Source organism: Glycine soja, chromosome 6, assembly GCF_004193775.1.
Source record: "Glycine soja cultivar W05 chromosome 6, ASM419377v2, whole genome shotgun sequence".
NCBI classification, from domain to species: Eukaryota; Viridiplantae; Streptophyta; class Magnoliopsida; order Fabales; family Fabaceae; genus Glycine; species Glycine soja.
Window position 1 is genome coordinate 28,845,728 of NC_041007.1, and position 14,690 is coordinate 28,860,417.

The window sequence follows — 14,690 nt, forward strand, 5'->3', positions numbered from 1 at the left end:
AATTGAATTGGGAGAAGCCCAATCCAATTTAATTTTAGAGGGGGAGGTGAGCATTTGCTTGCTACACCCCATTGCCACATCATATAGTTACACTTTGTGCATGTCCTTCATGCTTTACATGCCTCATGACACCTAAGCACACTTAGTTAACAACTCATGGTTCTAGAAATTTGAACTATAGAAAATCAAATCTAGCCTCTATAGCAAGATTAATCGGTGGAAATTCTAAAGAATAATGTTAACAAGATTTAGCACAAGACATGTGAGGAGATACATGGAGAAAAATGAAGAAACAACAATGGAGCTGAAGGTAAAGTTGAAAATTAATGGAGGTTTAAGGAGCACCTACTTGAAGCTCTTGTGCTCTGATACCACATGATGTAGCTCCATGTGGAGCTTGTAGGCCTTGGATCTTCTTCATCAATGGATTCCTTTGCTTCTTGAGGTCTGATTGCAGCGGAAAAGAGAAGGAGAAAGATGATTGGAGACGCCACTTCAAGGAGAAGATGAGTCTAGAAGAAGCTCACCACCATAGAAAGCCATGGATAAGAGCTTGAAGGTAGAAGAAGATGAATGGAGGGAGAGGAAGAGAAGGAGCACGAAATTTAGTGACTCAAAAGAGGTCTGAACTTTGAAGTTTAATTCTCAAATGATCAAAGTTGGAAAAATGCACACACATGACCTCTATTTATAGCCTAAGTGTCACACAAAATTGGAGAGAAATTTGAATTTCTCTTGGATTTGAAATTGAATTTATGGAGCCAAATTTTGGAGCCAAAATTTCACTAATTATGATTATTGAATTTTAGTTATGGTTCAGCCCACTAATTCAAGATCAAGTCCAAGATTCTCCACTAAGTGTGCTTAGGTGTCATAAGGCATGTAAAGCATGAAGGACATGCACAAAGTGTGACTATATGATGTGGCAATGGGGTGTAGGAAGCAAATGCTCACCTCCCCCTCTAAAATTTAATTGGATTGGGCTTCTCCCAATTCAATTAAATTTATTTTCCAACATACACATCAAATATCCACTTAATTCATGTGAAATTACAAAACTACCCCTAATACAAAAACTAGTCTAGGTGCCTTAAAATACAAGGGCTAAAAAATCCTACATTTCTAGGGTACCCTACCTACATTATGGAGCCCTAAATACAAGGATAAAAAGTAATGAAATCCTAATCTAATATGTAGAAAGATAAGTGGACCCAACCTTGGCCCATGGGCTCAAAAATCTACCCTGAGGTTCATGAGAACCCTCGGGCCTTCTTCAGTAGCTCTAGCCCAATCCTCTTGGAGCCTCTTGCTCATGGCTCTGGTAAATGGTCTCTTCCTAGGGAGGATTGCATCATCCCCTCAACCTTGAAGAGGATTTGACCTCAAATCTGTCGGTTCCTCCTCCTGAATATCAGCTCCACCTGCAAAATGAATTAAATCAAAAATATTAAAAGTGGTACTGACTCCATACTCTTCTGGGAGGTCCAACCTATAGGCATTGTTATTAATCCTCTCCAAGACATGAAAAAGGCCATCCCCTCTAGGGCTAAGCTTGGATTTCCTTTTAGTAGGGAATCTATCCTTCCTAAGATGGAGCCAAACCCAGTCCCCTTCATTAAGAACTAGCTATTTTCTTCCTCTATTGCCTTTATTTGAATACACCTTTGTTTGGTTCTCTATTTGGTTCTTAACCCTCTCATGCAACTTCTTTACAAACTCTGACCTAGATTCCCCTTCTTTATGTATAAAAGAAGTGTCAAGTGGGAGGGGAATGAGGTCTAAGGGTGTTAGGGGATTGAACCCATTGATAACCTCAAAAGGGGATTGCTAGGTGGTTCTATAAAACCCCTTGTTGTAAGCAAATTCTACATGAGGAAGATACTCATCCCAAGACTTATGGTTGCCTTTTAGAAGAGCCCTTAAAAAGGTGGATAAAGACCTATTCACTACCTTTGTTTGCCCATCAGTTTATGGATGACAAGTGGTAGAGAAAAGAAGCTTAGTTCCTAGCTTAGCCCATAAGGTTTTCCAGAAGCGGCTAAGGAACTTAGCATCTCTATCTGACACAATGGTCCTAGGCAAACCATGGAGTCTCACAACTTCCCTGAAAAAGAGTTTTGAGATGTGGGAAGCATCATCCACCTTGTGGCAGGGTATAAAGTGTTCCATCTTGCTAAACCTATCCACCACCACAAAGATAGAGTCTACACCTCTTTGGGTTCTAGGAAGCCCAAGGACAAAGTCCATACTAATGTTTACCCAAGGTGCAAATAGGATGGGTAAGGGTGTGTATAGCCCATGAGGCATCACCCTAGACTTGGCTTGTAAACAAGCCACACACCTAGTGCAATGCTTTTGGACATATTTCTTCATATGGGGCCAATAAAACTTTTCTTTGAGTAAGACAAGGGTCTTGTCTATCCCAAAGTGGTCCATGAGCCCACCCTTATGGCTCTCTTTCCCAAGTAATTTCCTAATGGATCCTTGGGGTATGCAAAGCTTTCCCTCTTTGAACAAATATCCCTCAGCCAAATAGAATCATCTTGGGCCTTTTTCCCACAACTCTCGTAAATAAGAGAGAAATGTTCATCTAAAGCATACAAGTCCCTAATGTTTTCAAGTCCTAAAATTTGAGCTCCTAGGGAGCAAAACAATGTGTGTCTCCTAGAAAGAGCATCATCTACCACATTTGTTTTTCCTTTTCTGTATTTGATAAAATATGGAAATTGCTCTAGGTACTCTACCCATTTTGCATGCCTTTTGTTTAACTTGCTTTGCCCTCTAATGTACTTAAGTGATTGATGATCACTATGAATGACAAATTCCTTGGGGGGCTCTTATGTGTGTGCATTTTTTTTAACTTTTATCATTTGAGCATTAAACTTCAAAGTTCATACTTCTTTAGAGGCACTAAATTTCATGCTCTTCTCTTCCTCTCCCTTCATTCATCTTCTTCTACCTTCAAGCTCTTATCCATGGCTTCATATGGTGGTGAGCTTCTTCTAGACTCATCTTCTACTTAAAGTGACGTCTCCATTCATCTTTCTCCTTCTCCATTCCTCTGCAATCAGACCTCAAGAAGCAAAGGAATCCATGGATGAAGAAGATCCAAGGCCTACAAGCTCCAATGGAGCTACATCATGTGGTATCAAGAGCATCTTCGTCTAGGTGATGTTCTTTTGCTTCCTCTATCTTTTTGTTCTGTCAACTCACTTTAATTCCTTGTTCTTCATCTTATTCTCCATGTATATCCTCCATTGTCTTGTGGTTTGGTTCTGTTTAGAGTAGATTCAATTAAATCTTAGATCTACACTTGTTCTTGCATTTCTATGGTTCACATTTTATAGATCTACTCTTGAATCATGTTTTTGTGCTGATTTTAGGTTCTATCATTTTTTCAGTCATAATCTTCTTGTGCTGAACCTTTAGATCTAAATTTTCTTCCAAAATATTGATTAGAAAAAAAAATCTAAGTGTAAATCACTTAATCCATGTTGTCTTAGAGTCATGTTTAGTCATAATAATTGTCACATTATGTTCTAAGTTTGTGTTGAATTTTTAGTTTGTTGGTTGAATTCTAGATACATTTGCTCATGTATTCTTGTCATTCTTAGCCTATCTTTTGAATTTTGAGTCTAATTCATGCATGTTATTTAGTTCATAACATGTTCTAAATCAATTCCTAGAAGTAGTCTTGTCGAACTTTTTTTTTTTGTGTTCTAAGTTTCCTACATGATGCCTATGATGAAGTTGAGTTATGGTGCTGAGTTGTGGCTGGACTTGTGAATCAAATAAGTCTTAAGCTCTCTTGAATTGTGTTATTCAAGACATTTGAGCATAAGCAAACACAAATTGTAATTATTGAAGCCTTAAGCAACATAAACACTACTCTTAATTTCTAGGTTGAAATCGCTGGTGCTGGTAGCTTGAACATACGAACTTGTAAAAATTACTGAGAATTGGTAACTATGAATTTTGAGTTGAAAGTTTTACTAAATTTTGTTGACATCTGGACCAAAATTACAAAAAAAAGAACCAAGCGATTTGGGTGAAAGGAAAAAAATAAGAAAAATCACACAAGTTGGCAGAAAAATCAGTGTCCAGGAAAAAAAAAGGTGAAAGGGAAGTGTGCTTGTTGTTTTTCCTCGAAAGTTTTTTCTATAATTGGTGCCTATTTTATATCAATCTTAGTTCAAAAATTTTAATTTAAAATTAGTGTGAAAACAAGTGCCAAAAATAGAACTTTCTTGAGTCTTATTTTTTTAGTTTTTTTTTACTCTACTCTAGAGCCATTCTAGGTTTCTCTGAGTCTAACTTGCTTTTATGTGCTTTTCATTGCTTTAATTGTTGAATAATCCTTGAAAATGTTGGATCGAGTGGCCTCAGAATTGTTGGATCAAGTGGCCTCAGAAAAATTAAGAAGGGGGGCTTGAATTAATTATTAATGTGTCTTGACTAATTAAAAATTATCCTTCTTAATGTTACTAGATTGAACTAGGCTTTTACTTACTAAATTAAGAAATTAAAGAACACAAACAATAACTTAACCAAAAGTAAAAACGGCAATTAAAAGTACACAGCGGAAATTAAAGAGTGTAGGGAAGAAGAAGACAAACACAAGATTTATACTAGTTCGGCAACAACCCGTGCCTACATCCAGTCCCCAAGCAACCAACGGTTCTTAAGATTTCTTTCAACCTTGTAAAATCCTTTACAAGCCAAAGATCCACAAGGGATGTACCCTCCCTTGTTCTCTTTGAATAACCAAGTGGATGTACCCTCCACTTGAACTGATCCACAAGAGATGTACCCTCTCTTGTTCTCAGTATAACAACCCAAGTAGATGTACCCTCTACTTGTACCACTAAGGATGTACCCTCCAATGTGTTAGGACAAAGAATTCTTAGGTGGTTAGTCCCTTGAATTCTCTGTGTGAGGGATACAAATGATATCTCATGCGATTAGTCCTTTGAAATCTTTTGTATAAAGGGAAAGGGAAAAAGATATCCCAGGCGGTTAGTCCTTTGAAATCTTTTGTAAGAAACAAAAGATATCTCAGGCGGTTAGTCCTTTGAAATCTTTTGTAAGAAACAAAAGATATCTCAGGCGGTTAGTCCTTTGAAATCTTTTGTTAAGAGGGAGAAGGAAACAAAACAAAAGAATTCTCAAGCGGTTAGTCCTTTGAATCTTTTGGCAAGAGAAAGAAGTGAATGAAGAAGAAGAATAGCACAAGTTTTTGAACAATGAACTATTCTTGGAAGAGAAAGTATTGAACAAAAACTCTATGAAAGAAATTTGTTGATCATTAAAAGAAATCAATCTTTTAGAATGAAAGGAATCAGTCTTGATGACTCAAGTTATAATCATTTGATGACTCAAGTTAAAGTTTGTGACTCTTGGAAATTTCTTTAAAACTAGTCACTTTAAGAGTTGTGACTTTTGTGAAAACTAGTCACTTAAAAAGTTGTGACTTTTAAAAAAATCTTCAGAAACAAGTCACTTTAAGAATTGTGACTTTTGGAAATTTATTTTTCGAAATCAGTCACTGGTAATCGATTACCATCAAGGTGTAATTGATTACACCTCAACAGATGTGACTCTTCATGTTTAAATTTGAAAATCAAAACATTTAGAAACTCTGGTAATCGATTACAAGTATTGTGTAATCGATTACACAAGTTTGAAATGATTTGAAAAGGTTTTATCACATGTTGTGACTCTAGAAATTTGAAATCTAATGTTTTAAAACATTGGTAATCGATTACATGATTATGGTAATCGATTATAGCTTTGTAAATCAGTTTGAAAACAATGCTGGCTACTAGTAATCTATTACTGCTAACTAGTAATCGATTACCAGAGAGTAATCACTTTGGTAACTTATAAAATTTGAGAAAATTCTTTTGTAAAACAAAACTGTGCTATTTGGTTTTTGAAAAAAATCTTTTAATACTTATCCTATATGAAGTCTTGACTTGTTGTTTCTTGATTTCTTCTCATGAATCTTGAATCTTGGATTGGATTTTTGATGCTTGATCTTGAAGTCTTGAATCAATCTTAAATCAATCACTTAAGCTTTTGGCATCATCAAAATTGCTTGGTTCATCATCATGAAGCTTGCTTCTACAGAAAATTTGTCTTGTTAAAACTCTATTGGTTTAGCTTTCATTTCATTTTTTGGTCTTTGGTTATTGCTTTTCTCTTTGTTTCCTTGTTTGTGAGTTGCCATATAGGGAATTGCAAAGGAGGATTGGTGTCATCCCTTTAAGAATTTGAGTCAAGAAGCAAAGGTTCAACCACCTTCAGAGCTATTGGACTAAGAAGCACTCCAAATTAAGTGAATCACCAAAGAGAGAACAACCACTAAAATTGAGGACCTTTTTGTAATTTTTTTAATTGAGAATTTACTTACCTTTATTGCTTTCAAATTTTGTAACAAAAATTCCTTTCATTGGAAGTAAGTTGGGAGCCTCCAATAGGTCACCCTACTTTCATTTGTGTGTAATAATTTTAGGCAATATTTCCTTAGGATAGTGAGTGTTTTGTTAGGAACCTTAAATGATGTCATCCAAACACTCTTAGGATTCGCTTAGTTTACATTTCTTTCACTTTAATTTCTTGCTTACTTTCATAGTTTATTTTCTTTACTAGCCACACCTAGTTTATCTTGTTATTGCATAATACTTTCTTCTTGCCTATTCGCTTATCTTGAGATCTTTTGAACCCTAGCTTTTACCTTTTGCAAACCCCCAACAAGAAAGAACCATAACTTAGGAACCAACACGAGTCATCATTCATTTAGTATTAATGGTGAGGGTACTAGTGTTGCAGCCTACCCTTCAGCAGGAGGGCGACGCGAGGGCTCACGAGTGCATCTTCCAAGGGAGGAAGACGCGCGGAGTCGCCACCAACGTTTATTCGAGGAAAACGTCGGAAAAACTGGAAAGGTGTGGTCTACGAACTTTAATCGTGAAAGGTTCGAGAGTTGTTTTTACGCACGGGAAAGGTATTAGCACCCCACGTGTCCGTCACAAGGGACGACAACCTTTAATCAAATGTGCAATAAGTCTTCAATTTGTTTCATTTTCCCTTTTTTATGCCTTTTGTATTTTTTTATCTATTTGTGGTCGACAAGGGTGTTTCCCTCGCTCTTACGTATCCTCAATTACGTTGAGGAAATCAGACCTACGTAGTTCTTTCAGAACTAAACGTTGGTTAAGTTGTTTTTATCTTTTTTCGCAAGATATATTTTAACCGGACAAAAGGTCATCTAAGGAGTTGGACCATTAAACGATCTTTTGATTTTTGAAAGGGGGAGAAATGTTAAGGGGTTGGACCATTAACGATCTCTTAGGGCGGTCGACAAAAGCGGTAAAGTTACATGTTGATTTTATGCTTTTGAAAGGTCCAGGTTAACCGATAAACGCAAAGGGGACCGTTTAAGGCATTGGACCTTAAAATGGTTTTTAGTGATTTTTTGCGGACAAAGCTTGATTTGTGAGTTGATTTTAGCCTTAGTTTCACTTTGGTTATTAGTCAATTCATTCAAGGAAACTTCCAAAGAAAAACGTCCAATTGATTTTTTTGATTATTTTATTCAAAGATATTTTGATTATTTTATTATTATTTTGCCTTTTTTATTTAACCGAGGTTATAGCGTGAACGATTGGTTAGATTTTGCTTTAACAGTGATTAAACGACATTACAACACAAATGATCGGTTGGAATTCATTTTATCATTTATTAGGTGAGAAACGACTTAAATTAACGGTTAAAAGCTTGTTAAAAGGGGGTACAAAAAATAAACATAATAAAAACAAAAGTACGCAAAACAAGTAGGGACCACTAAGGGTGCATAGAATGAATTAAAAAATTCGATTTCGGGAACTTACTGATTGAAGACCGAAGAACGACGAAGAACAATGATGAACAGTGAAGAATCTCCACAAAATCGATTACAGAAACGTCTCGAAAGCGTTACGGAAGCACCTTGGCTTGAATTTTTTTCACGAAAACAATTTTTCTCACTAATTTCAAGTGATTTCTCAATACCAGAAGGGCTGAACATATTTGCTCTGCCCTCCTTCACCTATTTATAGGAGAAAAGAGGGAGGTGGTTGCCACCCAGCTCGCCCAGGCGAGCTGGGTTGCTTCCACCAGAAGGCACCACCTTCTTTTGGAACACTTAGGAAGGCCCAAGTGGGCTTGGTTGCTATTTGCACCCCCCTTTTTCACTAAGTACACCCCCTTGTTGTTTTTTTATTGATTTCTTTTTAAAACATTGTGGAACTTTACGGATTATGCAACGATGCTTGTTTTTCCTTCCGAAATGTTGCGAAACTTTACGTATTACGCAACGATGCTTGTTTTTCCTTCCGGAATGTTGTAAAACTTTACGGATTACGCAACGATGCTTGTTTCGAGGGTTCCGAAAGGAGCAAACAAGGTTCAAGGACCGACCGCAAGTACTCCCGGATGAAATTAGGGTATGACAGTTGCCCCTCTTTACTTATCTTTTATTGCTGATAAAAGGGAAGTAAAGATAAGACACTAATTTCGTTCGAGCGGAACATCATTTGGTCGATCAACATCCCAACCAGCCGAACCTGTCATTCTGAAAGAAAAAGGCATCAAGAGCGTCAGAAAAACTTTAGTGCCTTGAAAGCGATAAAATGGGATAACCACGACGTTTCCACATGCTATCGAGTTCGATCGTCCCCGCCTAGCAAAGAAGAATCTTGTGCGTTGTCGGGCTTGAATGTCTCTGGATGAAGAAAGTAAAACCTGCAAAAATTTTCAAAATAATTAGAATCGAATGACCAACATCATCCCAATATCATCGGACTCGTTCGCCTTGGTTGACGAAAGATGCAGATAACCATAAGGTACCCCCGCATGTCATCGGACTTGTCATCTCTGGATGACAAAAGTCGCAGAAGACGATGTTAGTCTCTGCGTGTCAACGAGCTCGCTTGCCCCTGGTTGACAAAAGGTGCAGATGACAACGTTGGTCTTTGCGTGTCAACGGGCTTGCTGGCCTCTGGTTGACAAAAGGTGCGGATAACCATAAGGTACCCCCAGATGTCATTGGACTCGTCATCTCTGGATGACAAAAGGTGCAGATAAGCATAAGGTACCCCCACATGTCATCGGACTCGCCATCTCTGGATGACAAAAGGTGCGGATAACCATAAGGTACCCGTGCATGTAATCGAACTCGCCATCTCTGGATGACAAAAGGTGTGGATAACCATAAGGTACCCCCGCATGTCATCGAACTCGCCGTCTCTGGATGACAAAAGGTGCGAGACTAAAAATAGTCTCGGCGTTCTTTCACTAAAATGCGAACATGCATTAGTAAAGAAACAAAAACTTCTAACTGATCAGAGAAAAATGTAATTTGGAGAAAAAAGATGTGTCTACTGGGGAAGAAGAGTATGCTGATGAAATGCATCATTCTTATGAGTAAGAAATAAAGTCCAAGTATATCTAGAATAATCATCAACAATTACTAATGCATAGTAACTTCCACCAAAACTCATGACTCTAGATGGTCCAAACAAATCCATGTGTAATAATTGCAATGGTTGAGTGGTAGAAACAATATTTTTAGATTTAAAGGATACTTTTGTTTGTTTACCTTTTTGGCATGCATCACATAACTTATCTTTTTCAAATTTTAATCTAGGCAATCCAATAACTAGATCTTTTGAAATTAACCTATTTAGATGATCCATGTTAATATGAGCAATTCTCTTATGCCATAACCATGGATCACAATCTTTACTTAAAAAGCATCTATCATTTATAGATTTTTGTTTTAGATCAATCATGTAGACATTATTTTCTCTAAAACCTATATGTTCAATATCTTTTTCATTCTCATGCTTAATAACACATTTTTCAGAATCAAAAGATACTTTATATCCTTTATCACATAATTGACTAACACTTAATAAACTATGCTTCAAACCTTCTACAAGCAACACATTTTCAATAGGAGTAGAAGAACTCGTACCTATTTTACCGACTCCAATAATTTTGCCCTTGTTGTTGTCGCCGTATGTAACATGTCCACTTTTCTTGGGGGAAATAGTTGTGAATTTGGATACATCACCGGTCATATGCTTGGAACATCCACTGTCTATGTACCATTTCTTCCTTACAGAATCTTCTTTGTTATTCTCATCAGATTTTGTCATGAGACACATGTTGACTTGGTCTTTATCATCATCTTTGAGTGACCTGTTCCTGAAAATACTTTTGAGAGACAAAGAATCTAAAGATGCCATTTTACAAGGAATCCGCTCTGATACCACTTGTTGGATCGAGTGGCCTCAGAATAATTAAGAAGGGGGGTTGAATTAATTATTCCTAAACCTTTACTAATTAAAAAATTACTCTTTTAAGGCTTTTACTAAATTGTTAAGAGAATAAGGAGTAGAAGAGAAACTTAACAGAAAGTAAAAGTAGAAATTAAAATGCACAACGGAAAGTAAAAGAGTAAGGAAGAAAGAGACAAACACACAAGAGTTTTTATACTGGTTCGGCAACAACCCATGCCTACATCCAGTCCCCAAGCGACCTGCGGTCCTTGAGATTTCTTTCAACCTTGTAAAAATCCTTTTACAAGCAAAGATCCACAAGGGATGTACCCTCCCTTGTTCTCTTTGAACCTAGTGGATGTACCCTCCACTAGAACTGATCCACAAGAGATGTACCCTTTCTTGTTCTCAGTCAAACCCAAGTAGATGTACCCTCTACTTGTACCACAAATGATGTACCCTCCAATGTTTTAAGACAAATATCTCATGCTGTTAAACCTTTGAAACTTTGTGAATGGGGATACAAAAGAATTCTCAGGCGGTTAGTCCTTTGAACACTTTTGTATTAGGGAATGGGAAGAATCAAAAGAATTCTCAGACTGTGTTGTTTTGAATTCTTTGACAAGGGAGAAGGGAGACACAAAAGAATTCAGGCGATTAGTCCTTCGTTCTTTTTGAAAAGGGAGAAGAGAGACACAAAAAGAATTCAAGCGGTTAGTCCTTGGCGAATTCTTTTTGGAAAAGGGAGAAGATAATGAAAAGGATGAATAGCACAAGTTTTCAAAGTTTAGAAAACCAGAAAACTTCAGAAAGCTTTTGGTACAAGGAAGAAGAAGAAAAAGTTCAAAGAGATTTCAAGGCTTGTAAAGGATTGATTGGAAAAGCAAAAGTATTCAAGATTATTGAAATGAAAAACAAAGCCTTGCTTTTATAGACTCTTCATGTCTGGTCAAGAAAACCATTTAGAAGAGTTATAACTTTTAGAAAAACTTTAAAACCAATTTGAAAAAGTCAAAACCTTTTTGAAGAGTTACATCTTTTGATTTATTAGAAACATTCACTAGTAATCGATTACCAAATAAGTGTAATCGATTACACAAAGCTTTTGAGTGAAAGGATGTGACTCTTCACATTTAAATTTGAATTTCAACGTTCAAGGGCACTAGTAATCGATTACCAAAACATTGTAATCGATTACAGCCTTTTAAAAATAATTGGAATGTTGTAAATTCAGTTTGAAAACTTTTTCAAACTCATTTTGCTACTGGTAATCGATTACAACAATATGGTAATCGATTACCAGAGAGTAAAACCTCTTTGGTAAAGGTTTTGTCAAAAACTCAGGTGCTATTCAAAGTTTTGAAAAAACTTTTCAATACTTATCTTGATTGAGTCTTTTCTTCATTCTTGAATCTTGAGTCTTGATTCTTGAGATCTTGAATCTTGAATCTTGATTCTTGATTCTAGGCTTTCTTCTTGAGTCTTGAACTCTTCTTGACTTGTTCTTGATTCACTTGAGTTGTTCTTTGATCTTTGAGCTTTTTGTTCATCACCTTTGTCATCATCTTTTGTTGTCATTATTGTTATCATCAAAACACCTTTGAATCACATTCACCATGAAGCCTTGCTTCTACAATAAAATGTTTTACTCTGACCAGCACATCTTCAATTACTCCATAAGGTCTAGTAATGGAGCGGTCAGCAAGTTGTAAAGTCATCCTAGTGGGCATGATCTCTAACTCTGCCAACCTTCTGCACATGGAGAGTGGCATTAAGTTAATACTGACTCCCAAATCAATAAGAGCCTTTCCCACAGTGACTTCTCCAATCGAACAAGGAATGGTTACACTCCTAGGGTCTTTATGCTTGGGTGGAAGGATCTTTTGAATCACAACACTACAATTTCCTTCCACAACAATGTTTTCCTGGTGAATATACTTGTGTTTCCTTGTTAACATATCCTTTAAAAACTTGGAGTCGAGTGGCATTTGTTGTAAAGCTTCTCTGAAGGGCATGGTTATTTCCAGTTTCCTAAAAATATCTAAAAATCACGCCAAATGGCGATCCTTCTCCTTCTTGGAGGGTGCCACAGGATATGGTACTTTCGCACCTTCATTCACAGCTTTTTCTCTTTTCTTCTCTCTAGCTTGTTCACTTCTACTCCTCTCTTCATTCTTATTTTTTTCATCTTTTTCAATTTTTTCATTTTCTTTTTCTTTTTCTTTTTCTTGGTCATTTAATTCTTTTTTCTTGACCATTATTTGTTTTTCTTTTTCCTGATTGCTTTCACTTCTCACATCATCTTTCTTTTCATCAGTACCTTTTTTTCAGCAGCTTCCTTCTTGGATACAACACTATCCTCATCCTCCGCCTCCACAAACCTCTTACTCCTTGTCATCACAGCTTTGCATTCCTCCTTGGGATTCTTTTCTGTATTTGCCACAAAATTGTTGGATGACTTGTCAGCTATCTACTTGGCCAATTGTCCCACCTGGACCTCAAGGTTTTTCAGTGTTGACTCAGTGCTTTTATGATTTGACATTGTTACCTGCATAAATTGAGTCAAAGTCTCCTCCAGCTTAGTAGTCCTCTGAAAGATGTTAGGCCCTTGTTGGATTGGCCTGTTAGATGTTCTACCCTGGTCTTTGATGAATTGATTGTCAGGGTGTGATCTCCACTGTCCTTGTTGGTTATAAGGACCCTGTTGGAAGCCTGGTAATCCTCCTTGAGTATATCCTTGTCTTTGTTAATTTCCCATACAGTGAACTTCTTGAGTGTTTTCTTCAATGGGAATACATTGGCCTATTTCGTGAGCCTCACCACAGATGGTACAACCTGTAACTTGCAAAACAGAAGAATGTGTAGGTTGACCAATAGAAAGTTTAGTTGGCAACTTACCAAGTGTTTTTGCTAAAATCTCAAGTTTCCTAGAAAGCAACTTATTATGTGCCAATAAAGCATCATGTGATGATAGTTCTAACAAGCTTTTCTTTGTGGGTTGATGAACTCTGTCGTGCAAAATGGCATGATCGTTGGCTGACATATTCTCAATTAGCTCAGTTGCCTCTTCAGGGGTCTTCAGCTTTATTTTTCCCCCTGCTGAAGCATCTAGCAGTTGCTTGGTTTGTGGTCTCAGCCCATCTATAAACATATTCAATGGAATTGGCTCAGAGAACCCATGGGTGGGAGTCTTTCTCAGTAAACCTCTAAACCTCTCCAACGCTTCACTCAAGGACTCGTCAGGGAACTGATGAAATGAAGAGATTGCAGCTTTCCCTTCTGCGGTCTTTGACTCTGGGAAATATTTTTTTAGAAACTTTTCAACAACTTCTTCCCAGGTTTTCAGACTGCTACCCTTAAATGAGTGGAGCCGCCTCTTGGCTTCTCCTGCATAATTCTTTCATTTTCTTCCGATCTTTGATCCGGGATTTTCTTTTTCCCTTTGTTTTTTTCTTTTTCACCTAGGATTTTCTTTTTTCCCTTCCGCAGTCCATTGTCATGCTTAGCGCGCTAGCACAAACAAAGCCACCTATTTAAGCCTGAAATCAGATTTTGGAGAGGAGTTTGGGTAATTCTATAATCTTTTGCATGTTTAGAGATTTCTAGAGAGAGAAAGGTCCAAGTTCCAGAGAGTTTTGAGAGCTTTTGCTGTGAGAAGACTAGCAGAGAACTGAGCGAGAAAAGGAAGCCATCCTGAGAGCATGAGATGAGTTTGTGAGTGATTGTGAGGTTCTAGAGGTGGAGGAGACATCCACATTACTTGTATTTCTTCAATCCTTCATTTTTCCTTTCTCTTTGTTGTAAAGGAAGCTTCCCAGACATGGAGAGCTAAATCCTTTGTTGGTTCTTCCTTGTAGGTACTTGATGTAAATACTTGTATATCTATTTAATGATGTTTTATGAGTTCTTTGTGCTATCAGTACGTCATTTCAGTGTGCTTTTGCCTTGATCACATAGATGCATGCTTTGTTAGGATCATTCAATAGTGAAAACTGGTATGATTCTTAGAACTTGATAGGACAAGGCTAGTTTATCGTATTATCACGAGGGATCAGGGTACGGTAACCTAGTTGTTTGTATGTTTGTCTTACTGCGGTTTTAGTTGCGTTTAGTCCAACAAGAGGAATCTGAGGATGATGCTTGATCAGGATTAGGCTAGACTATCATGAGAAATCGGGGTTTAGCATTTCAGGAGACACCATAGAACAATGAGCATTTTTAAGTAGAGAATATCCTTTTAAGATCAGGCACCTAATAGGAAGACCAACGTGTTGTCTACTTGTCTTTACACATCATTACTGATGTGATTTTCCTTTTAATAGTTAGTTTACCAAGTAACATAAGTTCCCCGAGAGTTTGATACTC